Here is a 16,241-nt window from a genome sequence, read left to right as displayed (position 1 = left end):
TCTTTAATTTCCTTCACATTTATCTATGTTTTATAATTTCTAGTTTACAGGACTTTCCCTTCATTGACTGAATTTATTCCTAAGCATTTTATTTATTTATTTATTTATTTTTGCTTTTGCAGATGGGTTTTCTTTGTTCTCTTTTCAGATAGCCCATTGCATACTGAAGTGCAACTGAATTTTATATATTGATTTCATAGCCTACAACTTTTACTGGATTTATTTATTGGTTCTAATAGTTTTTTTGGTAGAGTCTCTTGGGTTTTCTACTAACATTATAATGTCACCTGCAAATCAGAGATTATTTTATTTCTTTTCTATTTGAGTATGTTTTATTTTTTCCTCTTGTCTCATTGTTCTCAGTAGGATTCCTGGTACTATGGCAAAAAGAGGCAGTGAGGGTGGCATCCTGACTTGCCCTGGACAAAGACGGTATGCTCTGAGGGTTTTCTTGCTGATTATGATGTAGGCTGTGGGGTTTTCACACAGAGCCTTCGCTGTGTTGAGGTCAGTTTCTCCTGTGCCTATGTTGTTGACAGTTTTAATCGTGAACGAATGCTGAACTCTGTCAAGTGCCCTTCCCGTTCCTAATGAGATGGTCAGGTGGCTTTTTTCTTTTGGTTTGTTAATATGTTGAATCATATCCATTGATTTGCATATGTTGAATCATGTACGTATCCCAGGGATTCATCCCAACTGGTTGTGATGTACGATACTTTTGATGTGCTGTTGAACTTGGTTTGTTAGTATTTTTGCATCTGTGTTCATGAGGGACATTGGCCCGTGGATTTCTTTTCTTAGAATGTCTTTGTTTTTTGGTATCAAGGTGATACTACGCTCATAGAATGACTTTAGAAGTGTTCCATCTTCTCTTTTGTGGAAGCACTTGAGAAGGACTAGTATTAATTTTTCTTTAATGTTTGGTAGAATTCACCTGTGAAAGCAGCTGGTCCTGGCCTTTTTTCCTGTTGGGAGTTTTTTGAATACTAATTCAGTTTCCTTACTTGGTACTGATTTGTTCAGGCTTTTCATTTCTTTTTGATTCCGTTTCAGTAAGTTGTATATTTCCATCAATTTACCCATTTCTTATAGATTACCCAGTTGGTCTATAATTATTCCTAACAATCCTTTATGACCTATTTACTTCCGAGATGCCCACTGTAAGGTCAACGCTGATTTTGAGTGCTTTCATTTATTTTTACTCTAGATAAGTGTTTATCAGTTCTTCTCAAAAAACAAGTTCTTAGTTCATCAATATTTTTATGGCTTTAAATTCTCTATTTGACATATCTGCACCAATCTTTATTTCCTTTGTTCTGCTAATGGTGGGCTTGCTTTGTTCTTTTTCTATTTTTTTGAGGTGTAAAGTTAGGTTGTGGACTTGAGATTCTCCTCCTCCTTCTCCTTCTGCAGGCATTGTGGCTATCAACTTCTGCTTAGGATAGCTTTTGCTGTATCCCCTAAGTTTCGGGACATTGAGGTTCTTGTCAGTTTGTTCTGAGTTAGTTTTTAAACTCTTTTGATTTCCTCTTTGACTCAATGCTCTTTCAAGAGTGTGTAACTCCATTTCCACATATTTGTGAATTTCTGGCTTTCTTATTTCATGAATCTCTAATTTCATTCCATTTTAGTTGGAAAGGATGCTTGGAACACTTTTGACCTTCTTAAATCTGTGAGGTCTTGTTGAGTTAACCTTTGACATACCCTGATGAATATTCCAGTGCACTTGAGAAGAATGAGCACCCTGTTGCTCTTGGGTGAAATGTATATGCATAACATATAATACGTACATATGTTTGTCTTTTATCTTTTATACCAAGTTTACATGTATATACACATATACATATTATTTGGTCCCTTTGATCAAGAGTGTTTTTTGTTCTGTTGTAAGGCTTTTTTGTTTTTTGGTTTTTTTTTTGAAAGGTATGTTAGAGAGGAGGCAGGCAGACAGATGGACACAGAGAGAGATGGAGAGATCTTCCATCTACTGGCTTACTCCCCAAATGCCTACAATGGCCAGGGCTGGGAAAGACCAAAGCCAGATGTCTAAAACTCCATCTGGGTCTCCCACACAGACGGCAGGAACCCAAGCCCTTGGGCCATCATTGCCACCTCCTGGACACATTGGCTGGAAGCAGGATCAAGGTACAGAACAGCCAGGACTCAAATCAGCACTGTAGCATAGGATCTAAGTATCTCAAGCTGTAGGTTAACCTGATATGCCACAACATGCACCTTTATTCTGTTCTTCAAGTCAGATATTTCATTACTGATGTTCTGTCTGGATGTTGTATCCATTATTGTAAGTGGGGTATTGAATTCCAAACATGCATTGTATTTTACTGTACTGTGGTGTGTTGCATTGCTGTCAATGCCTATCTTCATATCTGTCAACATTTGCTTTATATTATGTACATAGGTGCTCTGATGTTGGCTGCATACATATTTATGACTGTTACACCTATCTGTTGGATGCACCCTTTAATCATTCTGTAATTGTCTTCTTTGTTTCTGGAGGCAGTTTTAGATTTAACATCTATTTTTATGATTTAGCCATGCCTACATTTTGGCTATATTTTGCATAAAATATCATCTCCAATTTTTTCATTTTCATGTGTGTTTTTAAGTCTAAAGTAAATTTCTTATAGACAGAATATCGCTAGAACCTTTTGTTTTTTAATCTATTGGGCTACTCTATACCTTTGATGGTGAGTTTAGTCCTTTTCTTTTTCTTTTTTTTTTTTTTTTTTTTTTTGACAGGCAGAGTGGACAGTGAGAGAGAGAGATAGAGAGAAAGGTCTTCCTTTTTGCCGTTGGTTCACCCTCCAATGGCCGCCGCGGTTGGCGCAATGCGGCCGGCGCACGGCACTGTTCCGATGGCAGGAGCCAGGTGCTTACCCTGGTCTCCCATGGGGTGCAGGGCCCAAGCACTTGGGCCATCCTCCACTGCACTCCCGGGCCACAGCAGAGAGCTGGCCTGGAAGAGGAGCAACCGGGACAGGATCGGTGCCCCGACCGGGACTAGAACCCGGTGTGCCGGCGCCGCTAGGCTGAGGATTAGCCTAGTGCCGAGTTTAGTCCTTTTACATTGATGGTAATTATTGGTAAGGGAGCACTTACTATTGCCATTTTGCTAATTATTTCCTGTTTTGTAATTCCTTTGTTCATTTCTTCCTCTCTTATTGTCTTCCTGGGTGATTTGATAACTTTTTGCTAGTTGTATGCTTTGATTCCTTTCTCCTTATATCTGCATGTCTATGAGATGCTTTGTCTGTGGTAACCATGAGGCTTATATAAAACATGTTATAACATTATTTTCAGCTGATAAAAACTTTAATTGGATTAAAAAAAACCTCTAATTTCTCACACGGTTTATGTTATTAACGTCACAAATTATATCTTCAAATACGGTGTATTTATGAAAAATAATTGTAACTATTGTAATTTTTATCAGTTATCTTTTACAGTAGAGTTAAAAGTGACACACACAGCACCATTACAGGGTCTGGATATTGTGAACATGACTGTACTAACCTGTACAAATGAGCTTTATCCTTTTATGTGTTTTCATGTTATTAATTGTCAAACTTTCATTTCAACTTGAGGAAATCCCTTTAGCCCCTCTTGTAAGACAGCTGTAGTGATGAATTTCCTCCTTTGTTTGTGTGGAAAACACTTTATCTCTTGCAATTCCGGAGCTCAGCTTTATCAGGTGTAGTATTCTTGGTTGACACTTTGAATATCATTCCACAGAGAAGTCTACTGACAGCTTTACAGACGTTCCCTTGTTTCTGATAAGTGACTTCTCTCTGACTGCTTTCAAAATTCTGTCATTGACTTTTGATTATAACGTGTCTCGTGTCTCGCCATTATCTCCTTTGGATTGGTGCTGAGAATCTTTGAGCATAATGAAACGGAAAGTCTGTATCCCTCTCAAGATTTGAGAAGTCTTCAAGCCAGTACTTTTTAAACAAGTTTCCCTCTCTTTCTTTCTCTCTCGCTCTCTCCCTCCCCCCATCCCTCTTCCTATCCTCTTCCTGAGACCTTCATAATGCATGTATAGGTTTTTCTTGATGATATTCCATAAATCCAATAGGCTTTCTTCATTCCATTTTTTTTTCTTTTTTATCCTCTGGATGGATAATATAAAATTATCTGCCTTTGTGTTTATAGATTTTCCTCCTGCTTAATCAAGTTGCTGTTGAAACACTGTTGACTTTTTCACTTCAGTTACTATATTCTCTACATCCAAAATTTCCATTTGATTCTTTCTTATGATCTCTCTTTGTTGAACTTCCTGTTTTGTTGACATGTTGTCTATCTATGTTATCATGTGGCTCACTGAAGCTACCATAAAACAAATTATTTTTAATTATTGGGATGCTCATAGATCTTTATTTATTTGAGGTTGGTTACTAAAACTTAATGGGGTTCCTCAGTGGCATTGGGTTTCCTGATTTTTCGTGTTCTTTGAAGTATTTCATTGCTATCTTCACACTGGAAGGAGCACTCAGTTTCTCCAATCTATACTGACTGGCTTCATAAAAAAAAAAGATCTTTATTAGTCATCCTGGCTAAGGATTTTGGGGGTCCCCCAGAACTTTTCTGTAGATACAACTGCTGCACAACTTTTTGCAACAAGGAATGTTTCACAGAATTTTCTGAACATATATCTGCTTTATCTGGCACTTAGAAAAGTTTACAATCAAATAGAACAATGATTGATTATGTTATTAACGTCTGTAACCAGTCTGTCTTGAGTAGATTACAGGTACTCGGCGTGGTCAGAACATCACTGTAGCTAACTGAACTCAGGCAATTAAATACCAAGGTAATCCTTTAACCCCAGGTCATATGCAGCCATCAGACACTAATCTTACCAGATGATACAAATTTGTGAAACACAGAAGTAAAAAAATAAGGACTATGGAACTTACAGCAACTTGGAAAGTATCGGGGTCACTGTTAAGCTTTCAAACCCTAACAAAGCACACTGACTGATCACATTATCTGAGGATCACTGTTTTGTCACTGCTGAACTACTCACAGTGAAAAAAAAGACCACGTAGGACTTCCAGCAGAAATGAGGTCCAGATCCCACCCTGTGCTGGCATCCACCTTTCCCTCAGTGCCTACAGTAGCATCCCCCCTCTCACACATCTGCAGGGCTCCTGCCAGCAACTGCACCGGGTTCCAAGCTATCACTGCGCCTTCCTGTGACCCCACCCTAAGTGGAAAAAGGAAAGTGGAAGCATTCTCTAAGTCAGACAGTTCTCTCAGCCGACTCCCATTAATAACACGCAAGGCTAATGAGACATGAGACCAAGAGTTGGCTGACCTAGGAGGTAAACACCACTGGAATCACACGCTTAACCTTTATCCTAAGTGTAGCACCAGCTTCCTCAAAGGAGGTCATTCCTCTCTGTCCCTCATTAGGGTCCCTGCGGCTCAACCATCAAGTCCAAGGACTGGGACAACCTTCATTGTTCTCTAACTTGCGACATAATCTCATTGGTATTTAAGGTCCACAATCCCCTCCCCACAATTCTGAGATAGAAATGGCTCTGAAAACCAACTTTTGTAACTTGGCTAGCAGAACATGAAGTGATGTGATCTGAAGCCATAAAGAGTATCTATTTGTCTCAGAGGGAATATTCAACTGGTTAGCCAAAGAAATATCATTGTGTTGAATTACAGGCCAAGGCTATTATGCAATATGTAGCATATGTGTTATATTAACTTTGTAAGAACTAAAATATCTCTGGATTCCAAAATACATCTGGGGCCATGGGCTTGGGTTAAAGGCCTGAGGCTCTGTAGTAACTTCAGAATTAATTCTAGAGTTCTCTTTTACCGATTTCCTCAGTGGTGAAAGAAATTATGCAGGAACTGTGGTTGAAGGGAGAAGGTTACACGTAAAAATGGCAAATATTCACAGTGGGAAATGTAATAGGCAGAGAGCACTTTCATGGAGCCAGGAGTTAGGGTAGAATCTCTGTAAAGCCACAGAGAGGACAATATTTTTCCCTCCGCAGCCAGGTCCTCATTTCTGTGGGTATCATTGCACGAACATTCACGGAGAGAAATCTACCCTGGAGAAATCTACACTGGAGAGGTCACCTTGGGGATAAGAAGCACCTTCTGTACACAAACAAGGCTTAAAGCAATCATTTGATCCCAAGGTAACCCAGAAAAGTTTGCTCCTGGAGTAGTTAAAACATTAGAACGTACAACATGTGATAAACTGGCTTCAGGAGTGAACCCAGGGGCCAAGCTCTTTCATATTATTCTTTAAATGAGAAAATATATTCTGTATGCCCTCTAGTGAACCTCAAAATGCCATCTGGAACATACTGTATCTCTAAGCTAACACAAAGTCAACATTATACAGTAAGCCACAATTGTTTATTATTAATTAAGTAATCATTACTTATTATTCAATAGATATTCATTGAGCACCTAACACAATGATTAGGAATAGCAGCTCAGCAATAATCAATGAAACAGCCCTTGCAAAGTTCAGAGCCTCTAAAAGATGAGGAAACTCCCACCAATGGCCATCCAGATGTTTATAACATCATTTGAGGGCCATACAGAAATATCAACTGAAACATTAGCCTGCTACAGAGTTATTGAATTCCAAGTCCTTCCTGTGGTTGCCTGGGCAGGGCCAGACTAAATGATTTCATGGGCTGCACGCTCCCCGCTTCCTCTAGGGAGTGAGAGCAGAGAAAAAGCTTTTTACTGTGGTTTAAACTCACAAATATTCAAAAACATTCCTCTTTCTGTTGTAGGTTTTTTTTTTTTTTTGGACAGGCAGAGTGGACAGCAAGAGAGAGAGAGACAGAGAGAAAGGTGTTCCTTTTTGCCGTTGGTTCACCCTCCAATGGCAGCCACAGTCAGCGCACCGCGCTGATCCGAAGCCAGGAGCCAGGTGCTTCTCCTGGTCTCCCATGCGGGTGCAGGGCCCAAGCACTTGGGCCATCCTCCACTGCCTTCCTGGGCCACAGCAGAGAGCTGGCCTGGAAGAGGGGCAACCGGGACAGAATCCGGTGCCCCGACCAGGACTAGAACCCGGTGTGCCGGCGCCGCAGGTGGAGGATTAGCCTGTTGAGCCGCGGCGCCGGCCTCTGTTGTAGTTTTACACATCAGAACTTCCTTGCGCTCTTTCATCTTCCTTAAAGGCAACTTCATCTCTCCTGAAGCAGAGTTGTCCCCTGGAAAGATTCCTAGTGAGCAACAGAAAGGTACTTAGCTCTTCACGAAAGCAGACTTTCCAAATACAGATATCTGTTCACTGACAAGCAAGAGGCCATGTGGAAGCGTACAGTTCACAGAGCCCACAGTGGAACACAAGCATCATTTCCCCAAACATTAGATATTGGATAATACTTGGACGTTACAACAGTAGACACGGTATTTGTTGTTTTAAACAAAATGAAAAAATCCACAGCATTACCCGAAAGCGATGGGGTGCCCAGGTCATATAACTGTAGTGCACGTTTGTGCATGCCAGACTTCTGACCTCAGCCATCTGCTGCTGTGGAACCACTGAGGTTACATTCTCCAGGGGAAATTAAAAAAAAAAAAAAAACAATAGCTCTCTTGAAATCAGGAAATCCCAGGAATCTACAGCCTCAATGCAAACCAAGAAAACGAAGTGTTAGGAAGTTAGACTAGCTCTGCTGCTCACGGCAGTAATGGATAGATGGAGGAAATGCCAAGGAAGTAAGCAGGGTTAAAACCTGTGATTTTTCTCACGGCAGGTATTACGGGGAGTTGAAGGTACCACTGTCAGAGGAATGAGACACTGTGGATTGAAAGCACGTATTGGGATCACTTAGGTGTTACAGTAGATCAGTTTGCGTCAACAATGTAATGTCAAGAAGAGAAAGTCAGGCCATCTTGATGTGAGTCCCTTGACAAGCAAAAACACAGAAATAACTAATTTCTAAATGGAACCATGGACTTATATAACTACCACTCTCACTTCAGATTTCAAACAGCAGTTAGGAATCTGGGGGTTGGGGGTCTGCCAGCCTGGCAATCAATAATCAGGATCTTCGGGGTGGGCATTGTAGTGCAGAGTGTGAAGCCTCTTCTTGGGACATGCGCATCCCATACTGGAGTGCCTGGGATGGAGTCCCGCCTCCACTTCTCATCCAGCTTCCTGCTAGTGCACTTGGGAGGCAGCAGAGGATGGCCCAAGCACTTGGGTTCCTGCCACCCGTGTTGGAGACCCAGATGGAATTCCTGGGTCCTGGCTGTAGTCTGGCCTGTCCCTTGCTATCATAGCCACTTGGGGAATGAACTAGCAGATGGAAGATCTGTGTGTGTGTCTGTTGTGTATGTGTGTATGTGTATGTGTATTTGTGTATGTGTATGTATGTGTGTGTGCGTCCCTCTGTGTGCCTTTCAAATAAATTTGGATGAAAGAAAACTAAAATAAAATCATCAGGATCCTCAAGAGTAGCAAATGAGTCTGAGAGCCTTTGGTTCTATACTTGATAGAATTATTAACTGGAAAACTGAAAAATGTGCAAAGTCATTACCTCGGAAAACTAAACCAATCCCATAGATCTTGGTTTAGTGTCTCAATGTGTTAAGCACCAATCTTTAGTACTGAGGAAAGGGGACTATATTCCACACATTTATGTGATACCTTCTGCACCTCACTGGGGAGATACGCCTGTGCACTTGTAGCCATGAATCAAGACACAAGTACTATGCAGCAAAATAGCAGACAGCTTCTTCCTGGCACCTCCCAGTCAAACGGCAGACCATGTTTTTAACTCACTCAGTTATCACCACCACTATTACAGTCTCCCTTCTCACACAGAGGGAATTAAAGTTCAGAGAGGTGAAGGAACTCACACAAGGTCACACAGCTTATAAGTGCTTGATTAGGGATTTAAACCCAGGATCACCCAGAATACGTCACATGAGAGATTCTGATTCTGACCATGAGAGGGAGCAGGATGAGGTGCCAAGGGGGCTTGGGGTGGAGCAGCAGGGGTTAGGAAAAGGAGAGGAAGATTCTAGGAAGAGCTGATAGTTGAGCTGCTGTTGTCCAGACAAATGCTCAATAAACTCCATGGACCTTGTTTCCTTGTCTCCAAACATATGGGCGTGGAGAGGTAATCTCTTTGGAATTCAATGCTTATAATCTATCTGAAGACAGGGTAGTCTAGAAGGAGAGCAAGTTCTGGGAACAAGCCAACTAAATTATTTGTTGTTACGGTACTGGACACGCCGCCTGCCTTTTCTGAACCTTGGTTCCCTCGCTGGTGCACAGGGCCGTTGGGAACACTAAACCATCCACACAGGACCCAGTGCGTGACACACAGGGAGTGCTCAGTTATCGCACTGGCCTGGCACCCCTTGTTCCTATTTAATCCTGTGTGACTTCTCTTCTTGAACTTACCCAAGCAAGACTCAACCAGATCATGACGGGATTGGCCATGCATCGCTAGCCCATCCTTTGGAGGTAGACAGACTTTGAAAGTACCAACTTTTTTCTTTTTCATTTGGAAGATTCTAATTGGCCACCAAGCTTTTTTAGAGTAAAATGCTGTTTATGCCTCTTGATCGCTTTGATTATACAGCCCAACTAGCATGTTAAATAGCTAGGTGACCAACTAGGAACCAAGAGCTGAAAAACGTACTACTCAAAAATCATGAGTGGTTTAGAAAGTTTCCAACAGGTACTGCATAGGTTATTGAAAACAAAATATAATGAAGAGGGGGCCAGCGCCGTGGCTCACTTGGTAATCCTCTGCCTGCGGCACCAGCATCCCATTAGGGTACCAGATTCTAGTCCTGGTTGCTCCTCTTCCAGTCCAGCTCTTGGCTGTGGCCCAGGAGGGCAGTAGAGGATGGCCCAGGTGCTTGGGCCCTGCACCCGCATGGGAGACCAGGAGGAAGCACCTGGCTCCTGGCTTCGGATCGGCATAGCTCCAGCCATAGCAGCCATTTGGGGAGTGAACCAATGGAAGGAAGACCTTTCTCTCTGTCTCTCTGTCTAACTCTATCTGTCAAATAAATACTATATATATAATGAAGAGGTTACAACTTTGTAATGTTACATGCTAAAATAAATATGAGTAAGAGCGGGTAGCAAACTTATGTATACTTAGAAGTTTTCAAAGACTTAGCAAAGAGAGAGATAAAGAGACATTTATCCCTAGAAAAAAGTAAGTAAAGAGACAAGGATCATATTGGTATCCAAGAGAAAAAGGCAATAAAATTTCATGTGTGTTGGTATTTTCTTTCTTCTTTCTGTTACTTTATTAACTCAGGTGATTTTTTATTAATATAAACAGAATAGATTTCATGTATTTCATAGACAAAATGTTAAGATCACAATACTTCTCTCCCACCCTTCCTTTCTCAATCTCCCCTCCTTCTTTTTTTTTTTTGTTAATTTTTGTAGTAACATATTTTCAACTTTCTTTGTAGTCACAGGCTTCACTTGATACTTTGTATCACTAGACATAATGTTCAACAAGTAAAAAGTGGAAAGATTACTCTGGCTAAAGATTTGAGGCTTTTCTTCTTACTTTTTAACTTTGAGACTTTACACATGTTCAAATGTACAGTTTTAAGTGCATCCTGAATGTATGCATCAACTCAGGGAGATGAATATTTAGAACAATCCCAGTACCTCTTAGGGTTCCCTGCTTGCCCGGTCCATCCCCGCAACGTAACTACTGTGCGTACTTCCATCACTTTTGAAATGTCATTGCTCTCTCTCTATTTATTTAAATATTTGTTTATTCATTTTATTCAAAAGGGAAGGAAGGAGAGGGCGAGGTTGATACAGAGAAAAAGAGAGAGACAGCAAGAGTCAGAGAAATCTTCCATCTACCGATTCACCCCCAAAATGCCCACAACAGCCTGGACTGGGTCAGCCCAAAGCCAGATGCCTGGAACTCAATCTGGGTCTCCCACATTGGTGGAAAGGGCTCAGCTTCTCCAGATAGCACTTGCTGCCTCCCAAGGTGCACATTCACAGGGAGTTGGACTGGAAGCAAAGCCTGAACTGGAATCCCAGCACTGTGACAAGGAATGCAGGCATCCCCAGCAGCAACATCACCAGTGCACCACACCTGCCACAATCCAAACTTTTAAAGAAGAACTTTAAAGAAGATGATAATGAAAAAGAAAAGTAATCCTTTATCTGATCTTGTGTTTCCGGAATGTGCTAGAGTATCTTCATTAGAGTGTATTCAGCAGAAGTTTAGTAATCATTGGGCTCCCAAGGCTACAGGGAATTCATTCCCTGATTCAGTGCAAACTACAGCCTCTAAGTTCTTCCCATAGAGAAGTTGGATTACCAATGATGTCTTTCTTAATCTAGAACAAAACAGAAAGCATCTGGAGAATTAAGCCAAACATCTCACAACCTCAGTGTTAATGTAAGTGAGATTCAATAAACTCTAAACAAAACCTTCTGCCTCATGGTTAATAAAGTCAAAAGAATAAGTCAGTCAAACCCAAACACTTGACTACATCATCAAGCTAAATGCTCTGATTTGACATCAATGGAGCACGAGTTTGATTTGTTTTTCAAGGAACTGATAATTTGACCTTTTATCACCTCACCTTTCTGGTAACTTTCCAATTATTTAAATGGAAGCCCCGAGGACAATGAATGACAGAGAACAGCTTTCTGGCCAGCAAGGCACTGAGAGCTGATATCTTACTCCATTTGAACCCCAGTCTGATGAATTAAGTTAGTACGATGTTCTAGTTTGCTCAATATTATTGGACAAATTCCACAAATAAGAGCACCTTTTGTGAAAGAAGGATGTATAAGGAGACTTCAATAGGTTCATGGGTAGTTGAAGTAAAAGAATCACATTATCCATGAACTTTTTCAGAGCACCCCTGTCTGGCTCCTGACTTTCATGGTAGCCATCATAAACCTGCACTCTGCAAGAGTTCATTTGTTGTTGACTCTTCATTTCAATGACTCTTTTACAAGTTAAACTGAAGCTGTAATGATGACAAAGGCTTCCCAGAAAAGGAAAAACCCAGGAGACGTGAGGGATTATGCTTCAGCAGTCAGACACATCAAGGCTTCTGATCTAAGGACAGAGACTTAATCTGTGCCATGAGGAAATCAGTCTGAACAGGGCTGGGGACTCTGGGGACAGAGGTCACAAGTTGGGGATCTTTGGTAACTCTCTCCAGCAGGTGACACAGTGCCCCAGACACTGAGGGCTGATGAACAAGGTCCCCGACTTCTTAAAAACAGTACTCTGGGCTGTAAAACTGGCCATGCTGATGACCAATGGTTCGCAGGAACTGAGGCCTCACTGTGTGTCTGGCACACCACACTACATCTGCTGTACACATGAACTTTTCACGTCCCCTAAGCATTCTACAAAACAGATGCTCCCGCAGATGAGGACACGGAAACTCAGGGAAGGGAGGTCACGTGTCCCAGACAGCACGGTGTGTATTTGGAATTCAGATCAGCCTGTCTACTAAGCATTCCCTAATTCTACCTCCCAGTCAGCAGCCTCATATCGCCAGGACAACTCAACTTGCTCAAACAAGAAGAGGTGTTTACTGAAAGGATTCACAGCCCATCCCTCGGACACCCAAGGGCAGAAGAGTAAATATTCTAAGACCACCTGGGAAGTGCAGCCAAGAAGTTGGGAACAAGACCACCCCCACTTCTCACTGCTGTTCCTCTGTTGTGTCGACTGCCGGTTTATACCACAGTTTCTCAGAATTTGAGGGCTTAGGATTCTGAAAGACCAAACATGTCCCATGTCTGGCTCACCCTCTGTTATGTGTTCATTAGAGAACGTATTTGTCAATGGGAGGTAAAGATGAATTTTTAATTTGATTTCTTTGATTAGTACTAAAAATAAACATCAGATTTGGGTTTTAATTAGTCTATGATCCTAATACAAAGGGAAACATTCTGTCTTTATCTTGTATGGTTTTTTTAAAAGATTTTATTTATTTATTTGAGAGGTAGAGTTACAGACAGTGAGAAGGAGAGACAGAGAGAAATATCTTCTTTCCGTTGGTTCACTCCCCAAATGGCTGCAATGGCCAGAACTGCGCCAATCCGAAGCCAGGAGCCAGGTGCCTCTTCCTGGTCTCCCCTGCGGGTGCAGGGGCCCAAGCACTTGGGCCATCTACCACTGCTTTCCCAGGCCATAGCAGAGAGCTGAATTGGAAGAGGAGCAGCCAGGACTAGAACTGGCGCCCACATGGGATGCTGGCACCGCAGGCGGAGGATTAACCTACTGTACTACGGCGCCGACCCCTATCTTGTATGGTTTTAAAGGTTGAAGCTAGCAGCCAGTGTTATCGTGCAGTTGGTTAAGGCCCTACTTGTGACTCTGGCATCCCCTATAGAGTGCTGGTTCAAGTCCCAGCTGCTCTGCCTCTGATCCAGTTTCCTGCTAACGCACCTAGGAAGGCATTAGCAGGCCCAAGTAGTAGACCTGCTACCCACCTGGGAGACCTGGATAGAGTTCCTGGCTTTGGCCTGGCCTAGCCCTGGCTCTTCAGGCCTTTTGGGAAAATAAACCAATATTTGAAAAGTTGATCTCTCTCTCTCTCTCTCTCTCTCTGTCTCTCTCTCCCTCCTTCCCTGCCTCCCTCTCCCAGGAATGGGGATAAATTATTTAGTTTCTCTGGTGACTAGATTTCAATAATTTCCATCTCCTCATGAAACTATTTCAATATCTTTCAAGTTGTTTCCCATGACATTTTTGGGTAAAGTTCTTCTCCCCTTCGTTCCTATATCTTGCCTAGGTAAACTGGAATTGCTGTAACTCCAAGGTCTAGGTTTCCATCCTCAGCGCCAGCTGCTCTGTTACTTCTGCATTGTATTTCATTAATAGATTCACATTCCAGGACAAAGCACAGAGCTTGGACTGGAGCCCAGCTCTCTTGACTTGCAGCCTAGGGCCTTTTCTAAGAGTTGTGTGGATGTGTGTGTGTGTGTGTTGGAGGAGCAGAGATTGGGTGCTGTGTGCGACCCAGACCAGAAGAACAAGAAGCAGTGAATGGCCATGCCTTTCCCTTCTCTCCATTTGCTACCAGGATGCTCCTGGCACCGAGCGTGTGGTTGTGGGAGAAGAACGTGATAGCTTTTGACGGAGGTTCTGAGAATGTAGGTTCTGTAAACTCCTGTTTACTGATCCTGTCTCCTACTGGACTACAAGCTCACAGCAACCACAGTGCTTACTCATTTTTAAGTTCCATCACCCAAAATATGGCCTTGTACATAAAATGTACACAAAAATGCTTGCTGAAAAAAAAAAGGAAGAAAAGAATGAGAGAGAGAAGGAAGGAAAGAAGGTAGGTGGGAAGGAAGGAAGCAGATACACATCTTATCTCAACAAAGGACATCCGTGTAAGAGTCGACCAAAAAGTGAAAGTAAATCTGTAGCTATTTGAGAAAAATCAAAAACTTTCTTATTTGCCAGTGGAGCCCTGTTCATTCGTTTCTCAATTGCTTATTCTTTGCTAAATTTTGTTGGGAATGATTTTTAAAACTGAGGAGTGTGACACAGAGAAAAATCATTGAAGAAAAGATAATGAAATATAAATAGCAATTGCAAAACAAGCTGAAAGTGTGTAAGAAAGAAACAAGTCAGAATAGCCAATAAGGAGTGTACAAGTGACAGAAAGATAATAAGACATGTGTAGGCACTCATTTAAAAGTAATTAAATATTAACTGTTTCAAAACAGTGTGTCAGCTGCAGTATACATTTCCTAGGGAGAAAAAACAGCACATGGCAAACCCTGGAGGGCGCAGAGAAAGGCCAGTTCCGGTATTGATGGAGTGATCATCAGTTCCCACAACACAGGAAGGAAGTAGCTGTATGAATGTTTCTCTTTAAAAAATGAGCAATTCCATAGCTCTACAGCGTTGTCTGTGGGTTATAAACAGTGGTTCCTGAACTTGCTCCAGAGCTGCGCCATCTGGGAGTCATGGGACCTCTGTAATCGGCTTAGGGCCCTGGATTCAACAGGCCCACAAGTGACAGTAGCACAAGCTGAAGATTTTCTTTTTGAGTTGGGGGTGGGGGAAGAGATATTCTTACCATTTCTTTTTCATTAACTTTTTTTTTCTTTAAATTCAAAAACACAAAAAGCCAGTACTACTCAACACAGAACATCTCCATTAGTCCTAATTCCACATAAGCATGGGTGAGAATCAACAGGTGGAAACAACCTCCAGCTAAGGATGCATTCACTCAACAAGCATCTACTGAGCACCTACCATGAACCAGACACCCTGCACAGAGTAGCAAACAAACCCATAAGCTCTTCCAATTTGAGAAAAGTTGGGTTGTGGAATCTGGGGGGAGAGAAAAGATACTATGTCTATTGAAACTCTGTTATTAATGTCCTTACTACCAACAAGTTTGAATCTCTCCCACTAGAACGCAACAGCCACCACGGTATGAGTTTTGTCTGCTTTGCTCACTTCTGTATCTCATGCAATGAGAACACGGCTGTTAGAAACACGCCCAACGCCTAATCTATTATCTGGAGCGTGGGAGCTGACCGCCAGCAGCCGCCCCCAGGGAACAACAGTTCCTGGTATCCATATCTGGCGTGGTTCTCACACCATGATTCTGGGCTAGCCCCGTGGCTCACCATTGAGCAACATAACGCAGCATACATGAGGCTGCCTGACCTGCCAGGCTGTCTCATAAGGAGCCTAGCAGTTTGTACCTTAGCATTATGGGACTTACTGTCTGGAAAAATTAGGCAACAAATAAAAAAACACACACACCTGTATGGACACCATCGTGCTTCCAAGAAGCCAAAACCAGCCCTGTGTAGGGCCACGTGGAGATACTGAAACACTCAGCCAGCCCTCGGCTTTTCCAGACACGCCAGCTGGAGCAATGGACTTGGGAGTAGAAAGTCGAGCTTCTCAGCTCAATCTTCAGCTGACTCTAATCCCAGGCTCTATCCGACTTCAAATGCATGAGATCATAAGTGACAACCACCCAGCTGCACCTTATCAACCCACAAAACCGTGAGAGATAATAAACTTCAGGTTTTGCTGTGGGTAGTTGTACAGCAACAAGTACTAACTGCAAAAGGCAGCCATTAAAGATAGCTCTAGATTCAAGTATTTGTTCCCCTGCATACATTGTATTCACAGCTGAAGGTTCCGGGAGGCTGACCCTGCCCGCCCTCAAACCACTCTCCCACACGGCATGGGTCTCTGCCACTAACGAAACCTGTC

This window comes from Lepus europaeus, chromosome 4 (assembly GCF_033115175.1).
Source record: "Lepus europaeus isolate LE1 chromosome 4, mLepTim1.pri, whole genome shotgun sequence".
Lineage (NCBI taxonomy): Eukaryota > Metazoa > Chordata > Mammalia > Lagomorpha > Leporidae > Lepus > Lepus europaeus.
Note: the sequence above shows the minus strand (reverse complement) of the source record.